A 20,392-nucleotide genomic window follows, 5' to 3' on the forward strand; every position below is an offset into this window, starting at 1 on the left:
TGGGGGAGGCAGGTGTGGCAGTGGGACGACAGGTGGGGTCAGGGCCTGTCTTCAGAGCTCGGCCACGGGATGGGCATATTCGTCTGCCCACCGGTCCACCCTCACATCCACCTCTTGAGCGTCTCGACTTCTTGGGGAGGCGCTGTGCTGCAGGGCGGGGGGGACGTGGCCCGGCCGGCGTGCGGTCAGCTGCTGAAGGCTCGGGGAGGCGAGGTGAGGTGAGAGGGGGCACGGATCAGACACGCCCTCCACAAGTAAGTGGCGTCCCCCATCCCTCTGCTCTCAAGATGTGCAAAGAATAAGACGAAGTCTTCAGAGCCGCCTGGCCCCCAGGTCTCCACGTGACTCACTGAAGCAAGACCCAACAGCAAAACCCCCTGGGCACCCTCACAGTTCCTAACTGAGGTCCTGGCTGTAACACGCGGGTCCACACATCCTGGCAGTCACCATTCACTCCCCAGGAGGATCCGCAGTGGTGTCAGGGTCCAGCACAGAACCCACAGCCCAGAGACGCTTACACCCCCCCTGAGGGCTAAGTCACAAACGGGCACTGACGGTGGCGTTCCACACCAGTGACAGAGGCTGGCTTGTCACAGGACAGTGTAATAGAGTGACAGACCTTGCAGGATAAGCAACAGGTTGTAAAAACACCCTAGGAAAAGCGCTTCTGTGCTCCCACTCCTGTCAGTGGGCCTTTCAATGTGGACACACACACCTCACATCCCCACCCCACGTCTGTCTGCCCCACCTCCCTGCCCCCAAACATACAGACAGGCACGTCACCGGAAATACGAAACTGCCATGAACTACAAGGACTTCACTTACACAGCCGGGGGGGTCAGGGCGTCACACAGCGTCCAGGGGCCGTCCCTTCAACGCTGCCCCTGTGGAGGGTCACCAGCCAACATCCAGGTAAAGAGAGGCCCCGTCCGGGGTTGGCCAGGCAGCAGCGGGGGCGGAGAGCGAGCCCGTCTGTGCTGGGCATCGTCCAGCGCAGCGCCCCCCCCCGCGGCCTGCTCTGCTCGTCCCTGGGAGTGCTGCTCCACCCCACGCTCCCAGGGTCCCCTTCCCTTGACAGGTTCCTCCTAGGGTGCCATCGCTATGAAATTCATGAGGAGTAGGCCCTAACTGCTCCACTGACTTTTACAAACCACCATGAAGCTCTCTTTCTAAAGGAAAGATGGAGGGGACACGAGTTATGATAACCACACATACGTCAGCCTGTAAGGCACAGGTATGGCTCCACCTGCAACTGCAGGAGTGATGTCACCAGGAACGCACAGCTGCAACTGGACACAGGTACGCTGGGTCTGTGTCAGGTACAACCACAAATGATACTCCTGCCTTTATGGGGTCTGACACCATGAATAACGCTACTACAGGTTATGTGATTTTCCAGAATAGTTTCAAGTCCTGGTAAAGTTCCAAAGAAACTAAAGTAAAATCTTCCACAATTTATGTAATAGCTGATGTTTTGAAATGCACCTGGGATTTGTCTTAATCAGGCGTGTAAATCATGCAGAAACAGAAATGACTGTTGTGAAGGAAGTTTTTCTGTTGCAGATCCCTAGAAACAGGAGGGACGCCACACAGGAAGCACAGGGCTGGTCAGGAGGCAGAGAGAGCAAGGGGAACATGTCAGCAAAGCCTTCACTGTGGTTTCTGGGGAAGGAACAGGCGAGGCAGGGTGAGTGGGCTCAGGATCGGCCAGCTTCAGCGGCTGTGGGTTCAGGGGCTGTCCCTGGCTGTCCTGTATCTGGCTCTGGGTGATGAAGGCAGGGGGACAGTAGCCCTGAGTGTGAGAGATGATAAAGGAGGTGGTTGGGGCAGGGGCTCTGCATGGGTTGGTTTGCACACGGAAGGCCTGTAGAGCATCTCTAGGAACAGCTAGCCCTGGGTGGACCATCCCTCCAGGGTCGACCAGTTCCCAGATGTTAAAGCATTAGAACCCAGAAAATAAAAAGCATGGGTGATACAGCTGTGTTCCCAGAACCTGCAATACACTAAATGTCCTTGAAAACAACTTTGTGTTTACATGTGAAGTGGAGGTAGGTTCAGGCTCAGACAACTACAAATGTGGGGTAATTTTCATTATATGAGCATGTCCCACAACTGCAGGATGTCAAACATCCCTGCCCTGCCCCCTCATTGCCAACAGCACCCCCAACCGCTGTGACAACCAAAACGCTCCCCCAATACCTAAACTCCCCAGGCAGGGTGGTCCTACTTCCCCTGAGAACATGGGCAGCGCACACGGGCCCTCGCTGACCGGCATTCCTGCTGTGTGCTCCCTCCTTCTGGACTCTGCAGTGAACCTGGGCAAACGGTGACGGAGGCCAGCAGAGGATGGTGCTGGGCTTCAGCCCCCAGAGCCATGACGCCCTCAGATTCGAGGTTGGGATGTGCCCGGTCTTCCTGGCGCTCGCTCTCCCACCTGTGTGTGTCTTCCTACTTCGCAGACCTCCTACCGCAGGCTGAAGAAGCCAAGACAACCTGCCCGCACGGTGCTCACACTCACCCTGGGTGTCCCACAGAAACACCGGGAACACCTGCAAAGGCAGTGAGAGGCACACCCAGGGTGTCCCAACCGGACTGCCCCACACTGAGCTGGCAGACGTGATCATGGACGCTCTTCTCCGGAGGAAGTCTCATACCTGAGAGTGCAACTGAACGCTCCGGGCTTAAGTGGAAATGGGCTGGATGTTTGTACGTGAATTCACATTGTTGACAGCTATCAAAACATACTTATTAGTAAATGTTTAAACTAAAATAGCAAATATAACCTCAATATCAGAATCACGCCCAAGGCAGAGAGTCTTCTGCTGTTGTTTCTAATAAATATTAGAATGTGCTAAAATCTGGATGTGCTACCATCCTGGAAACTTAGAAATAGGGGCGGTGTTGCTGGCAAAAAGAAACCACTAAAACAAGTGTGTCCGAGAGACTCATGCCCGCTCCTCCTTCCACCTCCCTGGGCCTGGCGACAAGCTGTTTAAATCCGCACCTGGGGGTCCAGACCCTCAGCAGAGAGAACAGGAGCCAACGCAGGTGTCTATGTCCACACCCTTCACAGCCCAGAGATGTGACGTGACTTGCGAAGATCGGAGGATTCGCTGGCAGAGACGGGGCGGCACCCAAGTCATTACACGCTGCTCCTATTTTTAAAGTGATTTTCATGGTACAGCTTCTTCACTTAATTAATTTATAACTCCCCTGAGGGGAGTTGCTGGCTGTGTCTCCTAATTTTTAGCATCTCCCTTACAATGACAAGAATGGTTTCTTTCGACAACACACATCTTAGATTTAAAAGCACACAAGACTTCCCTGAAATAATTTTTCTGCTGTTTGCCCAATGTTTTTAAGTTACAGGTATAAAATGGAACAAAGTGAAGAGTGTTTTTGTTCTTCTCTCTGAAGAAGCTACCAAAGTGGGGACTAAACAGGGACTGGGGACCGTCACCTCCTTTCTCACTCCCAGCTTCCAAGCAGCTCGCAACAGCGAAGACGGGGTTGTGCAGTTAAGAACCCGCCCTCCACTCTGTGCCCGGAAGGGGCGCCCAGTTGGGACGCAACAGGACACTGAGTGGAAAACTCAGGGCAGGGACAGAGCAGGAGCCGTGGGGACATGGACCGCTAACGTCAGGCCTCGGACGGTGTTATGAGCCTCAGCAAGAGGAGGAAGGGCGGGAGGGACGGCGAGCGTTAGGTACAGTAAGAGGGAAGGAGCTCTGAGCGGCCCTGCAAGTCATGTTCACGTCCTGACTTGCACACCAGCCTCCTCCAGTCTGCAAATCTACTACACCGTGAGCCTTTGTAAACAAAAGACATTTTGCTTCTGATACTTTGAGTTGCACGATCCAATCACATTATACCACGGAACCTGCCACTTGAGTATAAATGGGCGTGACAAACGTTTACAGACAAGGACACAGAAGGTAAGTCGGACCACCCGCTCCTGATACTCTGCTGTTACACCCCCCCAAAGGTCTCACCTGTGGCTTTCTCCCACCTTCAGGTAACACAATTACTGAGCAAGACGCTGAAAGGTTTTATCACAATCCACTCTGAACCACTGTGTGAGACTGAAGAAACCTCCTCTCAACAACTTTGCTGAACCGAGTGCAGACCTGTCTGTAGTTCACTCAGATGAAGACCGGGCAGTTTCTGCATTCCAACCAATAACAGCCTTTCATGTCATAACTCATAGTCTCAGAAACTGCCCTTCAGCTTCAGCAGCAACCAGAGGAAAATCCCGAGGAGGAGGGGTGCAGTGATCACTTCTGCTGGGACGCACAAATCCAAAACAGAAATAAAGGAAGAGGCGTGAGGGTTTCCACGCATTTAATTTCTACGGTAATATGCTTTTTCTAGTAAGTAAGCACCTAGAAGCGGATGATCAACTAGCACGTCCCTGCCATCCAAAGCTGGCAGATGTCAACACTTTACAACGTCTGACTCAGTGTCTGAGAAATGAAATATCACAGACGCAGCCACAGGCCCCCATTTTCCCTCTTCAGCCCCTCCTCTCACTTACTGGCCAATCTGATTAACTCTCGTGAATCAGGAGGCTCATGTCATTTCCCCACTTTTCCTGCTGGGTTTTCTTTTCCCCCCAGATTCACAGAAGTCCCGGCAGGTGACGGACACAGATAATCCAGGTGAACTACTGCACGTGCCTCCTCCCCGTCGGTCACTTCTCTTGATTCTCAGTCTTCACGTAGAAGTTGTACACTGTGATGCAAATTTACCAGTCTTTCCCCAAACGCTTCTTAGACCTTGATGTTCTTACAGGAAATGTTATGTGACTTCAGCTCCGAGGTGACAAGAATTTGATCGCTGACTGAGGACGTGACGACCCGTCACCTAATATGACAGATGAGGGACAATCCAGTTACAGCAAGAAGTGACCCGCCACACGCGGCAGGTCCAGTGCAGAACCCAGGGTGTGAGTCCCAGGCCGGCCCCCTCGGCGGCCAGAGCCAGGGCAGAGGGTCAGCTGCCCCGGCCCAGCTGGTCACGACCCAAGCGCTGAAACAGATTCTGGGGAGCCGAGCTGTGGATGAATCAATCACTAGGTGAGAATAAAGAACCTCCTAAGTGGTAGCTGGCATGACCTTGACTAGATTAAACTCTTTGATAATAAGATCATATTTAATGCTAGTTTCTCTCTTCTGTCAGAGTCAGACACCCAAATACCTGTAGGGCCAGGCAGGTCCCTGAGGGCGGGGGGCAGGAGTGTCCCACAGCCGCCGGCCGGTCCAGGGGAGGCAGGAATACAGCCTCCCGCCCCTGCTCAGGGCCACGGCCAAGCCGAGGAGTCCAAGGCTTTCTGAAAACACAACTAGGACACACCACGACCTCTGGCCTGTGGGCCACACCAGCCCAATGAGCCAGGCGTTCCTGCAGCGTGTGTGATGGTACGGCACCACCCCAGCACTGGCAACTACTAAAAAGACCTGTGGAGTCAACAAACATAACATTTACCAGGTAAAAAGTTAACTGTCTTCCTTCCCAGGCCACTGTATTTTTCCATCTTGGCTTGATTTAATCAAGCTCACATCAAAGCAATAAATATTTATTACAGCACTGTGGACACTGCGGTCATAACTATCTTAAACAAACGTGATTCAGTGCCCTGGCAATTCCAGGCTCTGAGCGAGGAGGAGGAACCGTCCCAGCTCTGAACACGTATTTAATGTTTGCGTGAACTGGCTGAAAACAAATGAGGTGGGTATGTCTATGCTGAGATAGAATCTTTGCAAAAAGGAACACTGAAATGACACTTAATAACTGGAGTGTACAATGATATTGATACTGTTCATGCAGGTTTCCGCCTGAAAAATCGTTTTCCTTAAATCACCAAGAGCCTGGGCAGCACTGAGTGACCCCAGCCGGCAGCAGTAGTTCTGCAGCCCTGGGGGTTCTGGGGTCAGCAACCACCACCCCCACTCAGCCCGCAGACGTGGGCCTCGATCCCTGCCTGGGGGATGAATGGAGGCATAGAGCCTCTCACTGAGCCACCTTCTTTGACACCACTCTCATGAGTTCTAGATAATGAGAGAAAAATAGGAGAAGTGACTTTTGTTCCCAGGTTCTGGACTGTGCACGTAGAGGAGGCTGAGAAATGAAAAGCCTGGTGCTCTGGTCACAAAACGTTCAACGGAACCCAGCTCAGCACGACACACTGCTCTCCAACAGCGTGACATCTTTCTCTCTCTCTTCCTTTATCCCCCCGAGCTGCATGTGTCGCCGTGGCATCGACAGAAGGCTCACCGTAGTTCTTACAGCCGATGCTGACAGGAAGAGGACATAGACTGGACCAGGGCTTGTTCTCCATTGTATGCATTTTTTTAAGTGCACAGCAACTCACATGAAAAATGCATTTGTTACCAAGTAGGTTACTGTAGCTCTCGGACAGAATCATTTACACAAGGTCTTTCTTTCAATTGACATGGGATTATATGAGCGAGAATTTCCCATTTCAGAAGTGATGCCATTCTGTCTGGTTGGCAAAATAGGAACAAAATGAAGCAATTCTATAACAAAATAAAATAAAAGCTCACAAAACAGGCTCAAAAACCCGTCCAGATAACCTTGGAGGCCTCTTCAACACGGCAAACAACAGACAAGGAATGCCCGTCTCTGATCTTTACATCAACAAATGAAAGTAAATGTGCTGAGCCGTTTGTGACGACAGAGAATTTTATGGGTGAGTTCAATGAACTGTTAAAATAAACTGAGAGGCTGGGGTCACGGCTGGCTCGAATCCCTGTGTGCACACGCTCACGGTGACGGGGCAGGAAGGTCGAGAACGGCCGCTGGAGCAGGCTTCTCAGCCTGGCACTGGGATTCTCAGGGCGGACTGCTCTCTCTGCTGGGCCCTGTGCACTACAGCCTGCTCGGCAGCACCCCTGTCCTCTACCTACAAGACGCCAACGGCACCCCTCCTCACTGTGATGATCAGATGTCCCCAGACATTCCAGGTGTCCTGGGGGCAGGAGGTCAGCGGAGAACCTCTATGTTGGAGCGAGACAGACCGGAGCAGCTGCCCCAAGGGAGCCTCCACCAGAGGGCTCCCTCCACCGTGCAGGGTCGTAGCGACGGCCCTGTCAACCTGACGAGCACCGCCACTTCTTCACAATCAACGTCACAGCGTAAATCTGATCCAGACATCGCACTACTGGAAAGTGGCCGACTCAAACAAGGACACCAGGCATAGAGGGGGGCAGCAGGTCCTGACAGCACAGCCCTCCGCCCTAACACCGAGATGCGATCACTCACCTGCTGCTGCTCCTTCTGGAGAAGCCTCTTCACCAAGTTTCAACAAGAACGTTTCCCTAGAGACGTGTCCCAGAGGACCAAAATGTCATTGCATCTCTTACATAAAACTCTGCGCCCTTCACACAATTACACCTGTCAATCAGGACATTTTCTAAAGCAAGTCTAATTTACACACATTAAAATCAGAATTTCAAAATTTAAAACATTTTTGCTACCAGTTCACCGTAGGTCTCGAGTCCATCATCAGAAGTGAATGCACTCCACAGTGAGACACCACTGCACACCACCAGGAGGCTATAACAAAAAAGACAGATGACAACACATGTTGCCAAGGATGCAGAGAAACCGGAACGCTCATACTTTGTTGGTGGGGATGTAAAGTGGTGCAGACACTTTGAAAAACAGTTTGGGAGTTCCTTAGAAACTTAAACATAAAATGTAACTCATAAGAGTTACCATATGACCTAGCACTTCCGCTCCTGGTATATACCCCCCAAAATTGAAACACACATCCATACAAAAAACTGCACACAACGTTCGCAGCCCAAGTCTTCACAGTCACCAAAAGCGGAAGCCTCTCAAATATCCGTCAGCTGATGGATGGATAAGCAAAGTGTGGTCCACCAATACAATGGAATATTATTTAGCCATAAAAAAGGATGAAGCACTGATACACACTACGACGTGGATGAACCTGGAAAACATTATGCTCAGGGAAAGAAGCCGGATGCAAAAAGCCACATAGCATACGATTCCATTTATATGAAATGTCCAGAATACGCAAATACAGACAGAAAGCAGACCAGTGGTTGCCTGGGGCTGGGGGGAGGGAGGAATGGGGAGTGACTGCTAATGGGTGTGGGGTTTCTCCTTGGGGTGATGAAAATGCTCTAAAATTAGATAGTGGTGACTTTTGCAGAACTCTGTGAATATCCTAAACAACACTGACTGGTACACTTTAAAAGGGTGAACTGTATGGTATGTGAATTTTATCTCAATAAGGCTGTTATTTACATACATTAAAAAAGAAGTGGGTGTATACTATAAATTCTGGAATGGAAATGAAAACCCATTCTTGTTTTTTGTAGTCTACCCAAATTCAACATATATGTAAACCTCTCACCATACCCTTTTGAGTTTTGTGGAATTCCTGAACATCCTGGCACAACGGAGGATGCCAATACAGCACCACTGACATTCCCGGCGCTGGAACATCGGTGTAGCCGCCTCACAAACACAGGAAGTCTGCCCACCCACCTACAGGGCCAGGTCCCAGGCGGCCTGCTCCAAAAGCCGCCCCCCTCCCATCTCCCGTGTGGGTTCACTCTCTGCCTGGGGCAGCTCTCCTGCCTCTTGACAACGTCCATCGTCTGCTTCTGCCCCCGTTATGTAACCACCCTCTCATCTTTCCCACGAGACGTTAACTCCTTGCGGCAGCACCTAGGTCTGATTCTTTCTGGAACAAATCCTCAGCTCCATCTCAGCGCCTTACACACGAGAAGAAGGAAACAAAAGATGTGAAAGAATGAATGGCCTGTTGCCATTTTTACATGAAAGAGAAGAATTCAGTGTTATGTTTACTCAAGGAAGTGACAGAGCGGAAACGTTACCCAATGTGTAGCACTGAATGAACGAATCTGTTCAACGGCTTGACCTTACATTTTAGCTGATAACTTCCGAGGCTCCAGATAAGGGGTCAACCTCACGTGAGAATCTGAGGGGAAAAGGACACGGAGAAGGGAAGGAACAAGAAGCAGCGCTCCATGACCAAAACTCCAGGTTCCATTACCAACTGAACACCCTAAAGCCCGGTTCTTCGCCGGCTGCTGCATCTGCGTCAGCTTCTTTCACGGGGAGCGTGCACCTAACAGCAGGAGCCATTCCGAGACAGCATGTGAAATCATACAGTGCTCTGCAGGCAGCTCGCAGGGGGATCCTCGGATCTCACGCAGGGGAAGCTGCGCGACAGATTTCAGCAACGGGAGAACATGTCCTGATCAACTCATTTCACGTCAAGTATCATTAGTGTAGACAGCAAAGACTGAAACTGAGATGAAATCTAAGTAGCGCCTGTCCACGTCTGTCCAGCTCTAACGAGAACTCGATGAGGAACGTGGGGCTGGCTGCTGGAGAGGCCCGGAGCCCTGCTCTGCCGGGAAGGTTCACCAGCCAGCTCTCTGGGAAAAGCGCCAGTTTCCTGCTGGTCTCCAGCTACCCCAACCGGGGGCTGTGAGGATGTGCGGCTGCGCACCGCTGACCGTACTCCCACCGTCCCGACCCAACAGGCGTCGGGCACAGCTAACAGCAAACATAGTAAAACAACTGGGAAGTAATAAGTTTTGATGATTTACTACCTCTGTTTTTCATATAACTTATCTAAGCAGAAGCTTGCATAACTTATGCTTTCATAATGGCTCCTAAGAGCCCGAGCATGGGCACAGGCCAGCCCAGCACCCGCTGGCCCTTTCTGGTGTTGGGGGCACAGGATGCAGGGCTGAGGGTAAGGAGGGGGGACAGGTGCACAGCCTCGCCCTGCTCCTTCCGGGGACCTTTAGCTTTTTCCTGATTCAATCAAGTCTCTTCTGCAAGGTTCTAAAAACCAGCTGATTTTTGGAAATACCAAACCAAAAAGTGAAAAATAGAGCAATCAGCCTTGATCTGAATAAACTGCCCACTTTTCACAATTCCTGTGAGAGTAATTAAAACAGACAGCAAGTTGAAAACAGTGAGGGTAACATACTCAGAAAAAAAGGCAGAGTAAATGCATTCCCTCCTAGAAAAGCCGCCTGAAATGACTCAGGAATCTTCCACCTTGTTGACTCTGGAGACGAAAGCGTCCAGCGTTTGCTCTCCAGACAGAGGGCACAGAGACCAGAAAACACAACTGCCTCTGTTCTGGAAGGACCGCAGCTCCTCCACTGTCCAGCACCCCGCCCCCCGCCCCCCGCCGCTCTCCGGGACGGGCAACTGCAGCGGGATGCTGGCGCCGTCAATGCCAGAGCTGTACAGCTCCGTCTGTAACACCTGCAGTAACTTCAGTGACACCCTTCCATCCTCTGCCTGAATAAACGATGTGGCCTTCGGCACGGTATCTCGTATACAGCAGGGGCTCACGTGGTTGTGGAATAAATCCACATAAAGCTAATACTTGAAATACGATCATTTTATAAACAATTCCACTAACACACAGTAATTTAGACTAGCAGGTTACTGGATGTCAGAGCTGCTAAAATAAACGATTACTATGTTTTAATTACAGTGTTCCCCCTAAAAGATGCCCAATTCTTATTCTTGGCCGGTGCCCTCAACATGTTTGAAAATCCTCCATCTTCCAACAACCAGATCCAGGAACGGGCCACAGTCAGGCAAACGTCCTCAGACTATCACCCGTCCCTGCTCCGTAACAGAAACTTCTGGACTGTGCCTCACAAAGAACCTGGTGATCAGACAAAAATCGATTTTGGAGGTGTCCTGTGTGAGCTGTCCTAGGGAGAAGCCATGTGGCAGCAGCCGCGAGGACCCGAGGCCACCACGGCCACAGGGTGAGCTGGAAGGGACGCTCCCGAGGTCTTGAGCAAGGCTGGAGCCAGAGCACCAGCTCACCTGCACCGGGTTCCTGACCCAGAAACTGAGATACTCAGCAGAGCGGTTTTAAGGTCGGGTAACTCGTTACTCGGCAGGTAAGAGATCGCTGATACCCACACTTATTAACTGCATGAACCCGTCCTCCTTGGAAGAACAGGACTGGTATGAACCAGGCAAAAATGTCCTGGGAGTGGCCATGGGGGACAAGGCCATGCCCACTAGTCCCGAGGGGCGCAGGGCCACATGGTTCAGTGGGATTCTCACTTGGAATGGCTCAAAGACCCAACGCAGGGCGCACGTGACTCCTGGGTAAAGACTCTTCTGAACTTCCTCACTGCTGCCTCTGGGAGGGCCGTTTCACGAATCTTCCGGAACAGCAATGTGTGACTGACCAAAATCCTCCCTACACTTCCTCCGAAGTCCCCCAGTGAGGAGTCCCACTAAAGAACCGGGACACAGTGAATCCCTCAGGGGACTCCTTCATCTAACCCACAATATGGCAATGTGCTGGCCAGAGCTGTGGCTGGTGCTCTGCTGTCCACTGCTCAGAACGGTCAGCCCAGTTCCTGCTTTAAGAATCTCTTTCATAATCTTCATCATCTTTCTTGGTCAGATGCCCATGTGTACAGACAGCCAAAAGCTTAGGCCTTGCCTGCAATTTAACCTTTTATAAGTTAAATTGTATATAATTTGTATTTTGTTTTTGGCTTTATGGCCTTGTATAATTTAATGTTGTCAAGATATAAATATTATTATCAGAATATGGGGTCTCTGAGAAATTTACACTGCTCTAAACAATACTTCCATGAGGGGAAATCACTGGGGGACGCTGTCATTGATGACTATCAGCTTCTGCGACAATACATCGGATCAGTCACCTGGAAGGTCGGATCTGCAGCTTTTTCAGGATCTGTACATTTTCAATCCCTTGCACTTATTAAAAAACAACCCAAGAGCACAGATGAGCTGAATAAGGGAGGAGGTCTGAAACGGTGCTGGCACGTGGTGGACGCCCAGTCATTATCTTCTGAGAGAATAAACACATGCAAACCTCCTCAAGACAGACAAATTCATGGTTTAACTATCCTGGACCACTATCCCACAGTGGATATGGAGTATTTGAGAGAGTCTGGGGTCTTACAGGAGGAATTAACTCTAGATTTGCCCGAGGCGCATCCACAAGTAACATTAATAATAATTATATGACACATTTACAAATGCTGTACAGTCTGCAGCTCATTCATATGCAGGATCACGTCTGAACCTTATGATAACCCTGAAAGACACATCTCGCTGCTGACAAGGAAACTGAGAAACGGTCCAGGAAGACCAGCCGACGACATTTTTACCACAAAGGCCCATGGCCTCACAAGCTAAGGAATGCCCTGGTCACCTGCCAGCACTCATTACACAGCTGGCCATCTGCCGTGGAATCCATAGCAGCCACACGTGTGGGTAATACATCCATTTTTAGCCCTGCTTTAAGAACAGACTGAAATCTAAAACAATAACAACGGCTGCATTTTTGAGTGCCTTGTAGGCAGCCAAAACTTGCGTTCCAACCTTTGCAACAATCCTGAAGGGCAGGCACTTCTTGTTCCTCTTACAGACAAGAACCTGAGGTCAGAGCAGATGTGGAAACATCCTACAGGCCACTCAGGGAGCAGCTCACCTGTAAGTGCCAACGTGGACAACCTCCACAGGGACACGGACGAGAGGAGAAAACCAGCCCTTGTGGGCGTAAAGATGAGAACGCCCAAAACCAGGGCAGAGTCTGCGAGACCTGAGGCCAGGACAGGCTGTGCAATGGGGCAGAGGGAGCCAAAATCCAGCGCCTTTGACCCATAGAGCAGGGGCTGGCAAACTGTGGCCCGCGGTTTTCATACAGTCCACAAACTAAGAATGGTTTTTCCATTTCTAAATGGTTGAAAAAAATCAAAAGGAAAATATTCACGACGTGACAATTACAGGAAAGGAACACGTCACTGTCCATGATACAGTTTTACGGCAGAGAGTGGCCCTCACGTCCGCAGGCCGTCACGGCTGCACTTGCTGTAGTACCAAGTGGAGCAGCTGCCACAGACCACGTGGCCGGTGAAGCCTGTGGTCTTCACCATCGAGCCCCTGACTGAGGTTTGCCAACCCTGCCGACAGGACAGACGTGGTTAGGAAGCCTGAGAACCGATCAGTGTTTCTCAGAGCTAAAATGATCACAGCTGGTCAATTCTGGGTCGGCCCCACCCCCCGACCCCCGACCCAGGCCCATTGCATGGACTCTCTGGGTGGATCCCCACACCTGCATTTTTAACATGCATCCCAGGTGATGCTGGCAAAGTCGGAGATACACTGGATTGTGAGATGCAGATGGAGAAAAACCCAAAAGTGTGACAACACTGTGGGTGAGGTAGGTGCAGAACAAGCATCCTCATACCTTGCTGGTGATAACGCAAAACAGAGAAAACGCAGATGCATTTCTCCCTTTCTCAGAAATCCCACTTCTAAAAATCTATCCAATGATAGCCTTGCAAAAATACAACTGGTGTGTTCACAGGGCCAGTAACTGCAATGGTATCTGGAACAGAAGACTGGAGACCAAATGTCCTTAAATGGAGGACTAGCCAAATCAACAACAGAACGTTATCCAGCTGTGAAAAGAAACGTGGACGCTGTCCACGTAACCCACTGATCTGGAGAGACCAGAGACACGCCAGGAGAGAGGGTAATAGTAGTGCTCACTGTGTGCTACTGTTTGTGCAAAAGAGGAAATGTGGGCATATACATGGGGACGATCAGGAAATCTGAAGATGGACTGAATATTAGATAACGTTCAAGAATTGCCATTAATTTTGTTGGGTGTGATAAGGGCACAACGCTTACATTTAAAAAACGTTCTTGTCAGTTGCACACTGAAGTATTCACAGGTGAAACGACCTAGCACGCTGGATTTGTACACCAGCAGAAAGAAAAAACGTTTGCAAAGTATAGATGAAGCGAGGTGGGTCATAAGTTAACTTCTGCTGAAGATGGATTAGATGGGGTTCATTATGCTATTATTTCTATTTTTGTATGTGTTTGAAAATGTCTATAATAAAAAGTTAAAATACAGAGAATATAACAAACATCTATGTACCTACCATTTAACTTAAGAAATAAATCATTAAATAGAATGGAAACCCATCTGTAATGAGTCAAACTGTGTCCCCCAAAAGGGCATGTTGAAGTCCAAACCCCCAGTACCTCAGAACACAGCCTTATCTGGAAACAGGGTCTTCGCCGATGTGACTAGTTAAGATCAGGTCACGCTGGATTACGGCCCTAAATCCAACGGCTCTGGTGTCTTCATAAGAGAAAAGAGAGGGAGACCTGGACACAGAGACACAGACGTGCACAGAGGGAAGACGGAGGAGAGACCAGGGGGACACATCCACAGGTCAAGGGAGGCCAGCAACAGGAAGGACGCTCCCCCAGAGCTGGCGGGCTGGGGGTGGGGCAGCAGCCCCGCCTTGATTTTTGAACTTCAAATTTCTTCATGTTAATACTTTTAGCTTTATCTTCACTGCTGTATGATATTCTATTGTATTCCAAAATTTGTATTTTAATTCAAAGCAGTAAAGAAAAAAAAACAACTCGAAAATGACTTCAAAATCTAAGACACTTTTCTACTAAGAGCATGATGTTCAACTAGGCTTTGCCAACCTCGACGCTATAGACTTTTTGGCCAGGATAACTGTTGTGGGGTCCGTCCTGGGCAGTGAGCGATGTTGGCAGGGTCCCTGGACTCTGCACACCAGACACGAGGAGCATCCCTCAGCCTTGACAACCAAACACACCAATTGCCCCTTGGGTGGTAAGATCCCCCCGCTGAGAACCACTGCTAAATACGTGAGATTATGAAAACTTTTAGATACTGGACCATATAATCTACAGGTTCACATCATAATATAAATCCTCCACTTATTTTTCCAAATTTGGTTCAAAAATTTCAGCCACACAAATAAATTAGTCCTTTTCCTAGAGCACTTCTGCCTCCCGATCACGTGTGGTGCGGCAAGTTCCACGGGCTGATTCCCTGTTTCGTACCAAGAATACAGCTTCCTGTGTGTTGTACGGTGAAGCAAGGACGTGCGACTGATGTACAACAGCATTCAACAGCTGGTGACCACGTCAATCGGCTGTTTCCGGCAGGAGCCTCACTTCCAGGTCAGCTCCTCCTCAGCCCTTCACACACTCCCGTTTCCTTTCTCCAAGTGTAGACAAAGTTAGTTAATTCTGAAGGAGACAAAATGTTGATGGTGTTAAACTGCCAGTTTCTGCCAGACCATATTCCTCAGACTTTTCGTGACCCAGAAAATATTTTTCCTGCCTGCCTTAGGAATTCACCCTGGTCCTGATGTGACCTCTCTCTCGTCACACGACTTGGGGTGAAAAATGAACCGAATCATCTCAGTTTGCAGCTCATCTTTGAGCAGGACTCGCAGGTCATCTAGCATGGGAAACAGGTGCACTGCTTCTCAGTCTTCCTGATTAAGTCCGAAGGGTCCCGGGTGACGATACCATGTTGTTTCTAGAGCTTCTCAGCTTTCCTGGAGGTGGAACTCTGGTGGGAGCCCCCGACCAGGGAGCGCTGGGTCACACCCTCCTGGAAGTCCTTGAGGTCACACTGGACACTACCACACGCGTTCTCTTGAGCAGCTTTAGGACAGCAAGAACCCACTGCACTTTTCTGTGACGGAAAGTAAATTATTGGCATTCCACTGTTATTCTGGGCTATTAAACTATATTATAGTATTGCGTTTGGTAGAAACGTGTGGTTTATTCCATTTAGAAGGCAATTAAGTTTGTATGGTCAGAATATGTCTGACTAAAATTCCTCATTAATTTTCTCACACAGAAATACACAACCAGCCAGCACGGAGGTGTGTTCAACGCTGCAGACACCTGGAGGACGGGTGGGAGGAAAGAGCCAGACCTAACGGAGGGTCTACGTTCCAGGCCTGAGCTCTGCCAGACATATGCAGGCTCCACGGGGAAGGAGATTTTCCTAAGCGCCCCCTTCCCACCTCCAGGAAAGGTGAGAAGCTCTAGAAACAACATGGTATCGTCATCCAGGGCCCTGAGACCGCTGACCCCTAGCCTGGACTGTTCTGGAGACCGCTGCAGGGCTGGCCTCTTGGGATCACTCAGGTCTCTGCTCCAAGATGTCCCTTTTCCGTCTGCATGGTGGAGGATGGGGCTGCCCCTCCGCCCTTCCACACCTGCCTCATTACCCCAACTTATTTCCTTCTGGGGCTTCCCCGACGGATACAGCTGCTGTGGCGGTTATTTTGCTTATCTACTGCCCGCCTGCCCCACCAGGATGGGAGTTAGGCCACCTGATTACCCCCATTGACCGGCACACAGCCAGCCGGCGGAGCTCAAGTGATACTTGTTGAATGAATAAAACCAAAAGAGAAAAGCCAGCTCACTGCTGATATAATTAACACAGACAAACGCTGTTAATGACAGGTCCTCTACGCACTCGGACAGTATGTTTACACGTCACACTGTTTCAGATTTTCCCACAATTATACCCTGTTCAATGTGGAGGCCAGAGCACAGGGCACGGGCTCTTTCACAAACATCACAGATAATCAACGGAGTCCACTCTCCCATCAAATAAACTCAGAAACTCCCTAACACAGTGGGAACCTGACCAACCGCCCTCAACCACACCAGCCGCAGGGCACGCTGTGCATGGCCAAGTGTGGTGCAAACCAGCAAAAACTCCACCCCTGGAAACCCAGCCAGCACCGACCCCCTGGCAGAGAAGTGGCCTGGCAGAGGCCGTACGGCTACACTGAAAGATGGAGGGAAGGGCCTTAGCCCAGACTCTCATCCGTACCACAAACACAAAAAGGAGACGGACCTCTGATGGCATGATCAGACACAAAGTTCAAGCAAAGTGCCCTGGGAGAGGTGACACGGCTTGACTTTCCTAGATGTGGATGCTTTAGGACTGTGGAGGGAACAGTCCTTCAGAGCATGTGGCACCCCACGGGGCACAGAAAGACTGATAATTTGGCCACAAACTTATTTTTAAACTAATATAAATATATAACAAATTTATATATATAACAAATATATATATTTTATATATTTTTAATATGTATATATATCATGCAGTATTATATATTGTGTATATATATGCCAATACATATACTGTATATATATGCCTTTTTATATATATAAATATACATACACATATATGTTCATACATACACACACACACCATAATACGTCAAAAGACAAACGAAGAACTGGGAAAATATCTGCAAATTGCATATGAGTCACAGAGGTAACTTCCTTAATATAAAAAGAGATCTCACAAAATCAAGAGAAAAAAATGAACAGCCCACCAGACAAATGATAAGGCATATTAACAGGCTATTCACAGAAAAAGAGATACTGTGCTTCAACACTAAAGAGAAAAAAGATGCCAAACACGCCTCATAATTAAAGAAACGCTAAATCCTAACAACGTGATGCCGTATTTCACCTAAGAGGCTGGCATAGAAAAATGTGAAGTTTGGCAACGTCGCCGGTGGGCGTGGGCACGGGCACCATCAGCCCTTGGGCCGGGGTTTAGCGGTAAACAAACAATAATAGAAGCCAGGCCATTTACACAACAGATTCACCTCAACCCGTGTTGTACAGATATGTTCACAGAAACATCCTGGGGCAGGAACGGCCCACTCCCAGAGGAGAACAAGAGCCTGCCGCCATCAGGAAGAAACTGCCCCTCAGAGCAGGAGGGATGACCCAGAGCTGAGCTCCTTATCTGAGACTCACTAGCAGCATTGCAGTGGCAACGTTCCTCCTTTTGTGCCTCAATTCCCATCTGCAAAAGGGAACAACAGTGCTGCTCCACCAGATAGAGCTGTCGCAGAGACAAAGGACTGAACCGTGGCACAGAATTAATCGTTCTATAAGGGTGGCTGGATGATGATGATGATAATCCTATTTGTTGTAAAAGGGGAAACCTGCACAACGTGACCCAGAAGGTCAGGAGTCAGAGCTCCCCTTCCAGCCCACTCCAAAGTAAAGCAGGTCTCAGCACTCTCCCCAAAGAAAACCTAGTCCAGGAGGCATCAGGCAGCACAGCAGACTGCAATCCTGAGCACCTCACAAGGGGTCGAGGAGGACCGTAATCCACTGCTGACCGCCTGGCTCTCAGGTCCCACTGAGCTGCCCGCCCGCCCCACCCCAGTGTGGAGAGTGGAGACACCTCGCACTCTCACCCTTCCTAACATACTGTCCCCGCCCCTAGAAACCTATGTCCCCAGGCTTCCTGATTAGTATCGAGGTTCAGGATCTCCCCGAGTCCTGTTCGTATGTCCTTCTTCTTCTGGACGTCTCTGCATCTCCTTTGCCCATTTTTATCAATAAGGCTCATAATCCTTTCTCAATGAGTTTCAACTTGTTTCATAAAAAATTTATTAAGCCTTTGACCAACAGTGGGTATGTTTTATGAGAACATTGTTAATTCAAGAAATAGTTACTCAACGGTGAAAGACTCTTTAAAAATGTTATTAAAAATGCTGCCAAAGAAGGGCGGGGACGTGATCAGGAAGGACCCAGAGCTGTCAAGGTGTGGTGATCACTTATTAAGGCGGACGTTCGTGTTGTTATTGTTCTTAAACTCTATGTGTACATTGCACACACTCTTTTGCATGCATGACATATTTCATAATAAATTGTTTACCGGGGCCGGCCCGATGGCGCAAGCGGTTAAGTTCAAGAGCTCCGCTGTGGCGGCCCGGCGTTCACCGGTTCAGATCCCGGGCGCGCACCGACGCACTGCTGGTTAAGCCAGGCTGTGGTGGCGTCCCATATAAAGTAGAGGAAGATGGGCACGGATATTAGCCCAGGGCCAGTCTTCCTCTGCAAAAAAAGAGGAGGATTGGCAGCTATTAGCTCAGGGCTGATCTTCCTCATACACACACAAAAAAAATTGTTTATAATCCTCCCCCCAAAACGCTAAAAAATAAAAGTTTCCATTTTTTAAAAAAGCATGTCATCAGAAATAGAAGGCTGGGGCCACGGGTGACAAATTCCAACTTGCTCTCAACTTTGATACTGTGGATTGAAGTACAGACAGGAGCTAGATGGGCGACACAGAGAGCTTCCCACGTGGCAGGCCCTGGGAGCGCACAGGCGCTGGGGGCAGGGCACCAGGTCTTCACGCCGGCCCCACCCACCCAGCCAGGGCACCGTACAAACACTGTCACTGGAGGCACTCTGGGACGTGAACAAGGTTAGAGAGCACTGCCCCAGGGGGCAGGGACAGCTGCAGCTAACACATTCAAGGTGTTAAACAGACACCAGTGTGATCCTGAAGCTCTTCTAGCAATGAGAGCTGGCCACACATGAAACTTCAACGGCACCAATACTGGAGACGCTGACCTAGGAGCAGCACTTCTGCTTGACAGCATGGCTTAAAATATGTTGCATGTTATGTCTGCAGCTGGCTGGCTGACAACACAACTGCTTATTCAGACTAACAAAAACAAGCATAAATTCCCATGATTTTAAAATTGCATTCATACTTATGATTACTGCTCAGAATAAATATGTCTACCACATGATCATCGAAATTAAAAGGTAATAAAGCCCATCTTGGTTTGGAAGTCTGGTAACGGCTTCTAGCCTCTGCCTGTGAATGTTTCATAAATTCATCCTATCCTTTTGATTTTGTCTCATCCCTTCTTTTTGCACACAGTCCTACATTATTTTTTTTATTTGCAAAAAGCTACAAAGGATCTGTGAAATATGCACATAATGCACTCTCTAAGAAAACCATTGTTTCTTTGAAACACTGCCAAAAAAACTATTTTGCCTTTGCAGGATCTTGGCATAATCGGCCCACACGCTGAGTGGAGTGAATGAATCCTTGCCAGTCAACGGCACGGTGCTCCAGGAGGCCGCATCAGTGTCGGCCACAGTCCGCAGGGACCCAGCACAAAAGCTTCTCTGCCACCCTCTCCTCAACACCTACTTTTCTGCCCGGCCCCTAATTGCAGACTGGGGATCAAGAGTCTCTTCCCTTGCTCCTTGACCCATTCCCCTCAAGGATCCGCTTGTTCTCAAGCTTTAAATATCACCTGTAAGTGAACCACCCCCAGACCCACACCCCAGCCCCCACTCGGAACCTGAGCACCGTTTGCTGACATCTGTCAGTGGTGACCCCACATCCTACGGTCAACCCATCCAGAGAGACTCTCCCACCCCTCCCCCGGCCTCCGGACACAGGTGTCTCGCAGAGCACATAACCACAACCTAAGATCTGATCTGCTACTGTGTGTGCCTCTTACGTCTAGATCAGCGTTTTCAACCCTGGCAGCACATTCATATCACTTAGGAAGCTTTTAAAAAACATTACCAATGCAACTCAACAGCAAAAAAATAAATAACCCAATTAAAAAATGGGCAAAGGACTTGAATAGACATTTCTACAAAGAAGATATACAAATGGCCAATAAGCTCATGA

At 49.5% G+C, this 20,392-nt stretch overlaps 1 protein-coding gene across 8 annotated transcripts in view; it reads right to left on the minus strand.

Moving 5' to 3' along the window:
• ATP11A (ATPase phospholipid transporting 11A) overlaps positions 1–20,392 on the minus strand; it is a 167,538-nt gene that overhangs the window by 106,630 nt on the left and 40,516 nt on the right. The gene's annotated exons all lie outside the window — the stretch shown is intronic.

This window comes from Ceratotherium simum, chromosome 10, assembly GCF_057802395.1.
Source record: "Ceratotherium simum simum isolate JZ-2026a chromosome 10, ASM5780239v1, whole genome shotgun sequence".
NCBI lineage: Eukaryota > Metazoa > Chordata > Mammalia > Perissodactyla > Rhinocerotidae > Ceratotherium > Ceratotherium simum.